This window comes from Loa loa (genome assembly GCF_000183805.2).
Source record: "Loa loa unplaced genomic scaffold supercont3.251, whole genome shotgun sequence".
NCBI lineage: Eukaryota > Metazoa > Nematoda > Chromadorea > Rhabditida > Onchocercidae > Loa > Loa loa.
In genome coordinates, this window is record NW_018108431.1 from 9,149 (window position 1) to 11,636 (window position 2,488).

Below are 2,488 nucleotides of genomic sequence, written 5' to 3' on the forward strand. Positions count from 1 at the left end.
TATTCATCAAAATCAACCTTTACCCGATAATATTACAATCTAATCAATGATCATATCCATCAAAATCACCTTACCCGATAATATTACAATCTAATCAATGATCATATCCATCAAAATCACCTTACCCGATAATATTACAATCTAATCAAACTTAACTTTTTATCAACAATCAGGGTCTGTTCCTAATTTCAGAAGCTCATTTGAAAGAAAAAAGAAAAAATAAAAATAAATTTATTTTCTTCTAAAAAAATAAAAAATCATTTTTCGTTCTGTAATTTAATAAATTTATTGATTTCCATGCTGAAATTCTAATCATATCATTGCTCAAATAATGTTCCCTCATTTCTTGAACATTCAAATGCCACAGAATGATAAAAATCTTTCGAAGTTACTTTAATTTATTTTGAAATTTCAGTCTTTCCTCTACTTTTTTCTCGAATCTTTTTTTTAACGAAATTCTCTCGAAAAAGAATTTCATTTCATCCTTCATTTCCAAAAATTCCTAAAACTAAAATTATGCAAAATAAACATTTATCAAATGCATTTTATATGGCGAATTTTCAATCTAAAGTTAATTAATTGTTTAAAGAAAAATTAATCGGTCATTTGATTATTTTCATCATTTTTTTCAAGATTGCGTCAACATTATAGGTATTTGTTGAAAAAAAAATTCATATATGATTTTTTTTTCGAGCGATAATAGTACCTATGGCCTTAGTATATTTTTTCATTTTTCCGGTTACATTTATCTGATTTCTCCTAATTTTTTCACACATTTATAAGCATACGGCTATAAGAATTCCTATCATTTTATTATTTTTTTTTATTTCAACTATACGATGCATAACTCATCTTGTTTCCTTTCTCTTTCATGTTATCAATTAACCATTTGCGCATATCATTTATCTGCAAAATTTAATGATCGTATAGCTAAAATGATTTAAAAAAAAATTGAGAGAATGAGAATTCATATGGCTGTATGCTTATAAAAAATAAGCAAAAGATTGGAGAAATCAGGTAAATATGAAATAGAAAGAAGAAAAAAGATATTAAGCCTACTACTACTCGGTACTATCTTCGCTTACTCTTTCAAATACTTATAATTTAGTCTTTTTTTCTTTTCACCTTTCATTAATAATATGGTCATTGAAGCTTGTACAATCATTATGTCATTTCAGAATTTCTAAAGAAATCGATAAATGTTACCTCACGTAAACTGGATAAATTCGATTCAGGTCATGACTCATCAGTCTACATTGTAGTCCATAATTCAATTTCACTATCACAATTATCTGTCAAATGGTGTGAATATCAATTGTCATAATGTGTTCGTTGTTTTATTAATGTTGAAAAGGGAATGAATAAAAGCATGCGACAAAGATCATTGATCACATCGCATTTTTTTTTTCACTCAAGCGAAAAAAAAAGAAATTTTTACGGAATATTATTTTATTACCACTTTTTTTTCTTTAATTCAGTGCTAAATTTTGCAAATTAAAATTATAAAATTGAGAAAATCAATTAAATAAAAAAGGAGAAAATTTAGCGCAAAAAAAGACGAAAAAGTAAAATTTTGAAAATTAAAATTTCGCAACAATTTTTAATGAAAGGGAAAAAATGGGAAATTTTGTTTGACCTTTTTTTTGTTTTTGAAATTTATCCACTCCTCTTGGAAATATATGTCTGTATATGTATATGTATGTGTATGCATGTATGTGTGTATGTATGTATGTGTCTATGTATGTTTGTATGTATTTGAGAATTAATGAAATGTACTTGGTAGGCAATCGAAAAAATATATTGCACTTATTAAGCCATTTTTTCCTTCATTCTTTTTCTCCATCAATATGATCATAAAGGATGGAATAAATGGAGACATCTGACAGTAATCATATTTTTCTCCGAATTTCCTACTTCAAATCGATCCTATCAACTATTCCCAAAACTACTACATATAAATACACACATACACATACACACACACACACACACACATAAACACATGCACACACACACATACACCACAGATACAAACACACATTCAAATACGCACACATATACACAGACAGACAGACACACATGCAAAGATAGACAGACAAACATATGCACATACACTCACACACACACAGACCCACGTACATGGATACGTTGAGCCTCCCACTTTGCGCCAGCTTTTTAGGTCTGGATTATAGGTCTTTCTTTTTTTCTATTTTTTTTTGCAAAATGGTAGCATGTTTAGGACCACGGACCATCATTTCTATTTGTCCAAATTAGCGTTTGCAGTGTTGTCGTAAACTTTTTTTAAGCAATAAAGTGGTAACAGATTTGGTAGTTTCATGATCAGACGAAATGAAAGGTCAAAGGTCGCAATCTCCTTTGCTTATTTTTTTATACATCAGTGTCATATTTTACTAATTCATATGTATGTGTGTGTATATGTATGTGTGTGTGTGTGTGTGTGTGTGTGTGTGTGTGTGTGTGTGTGTGT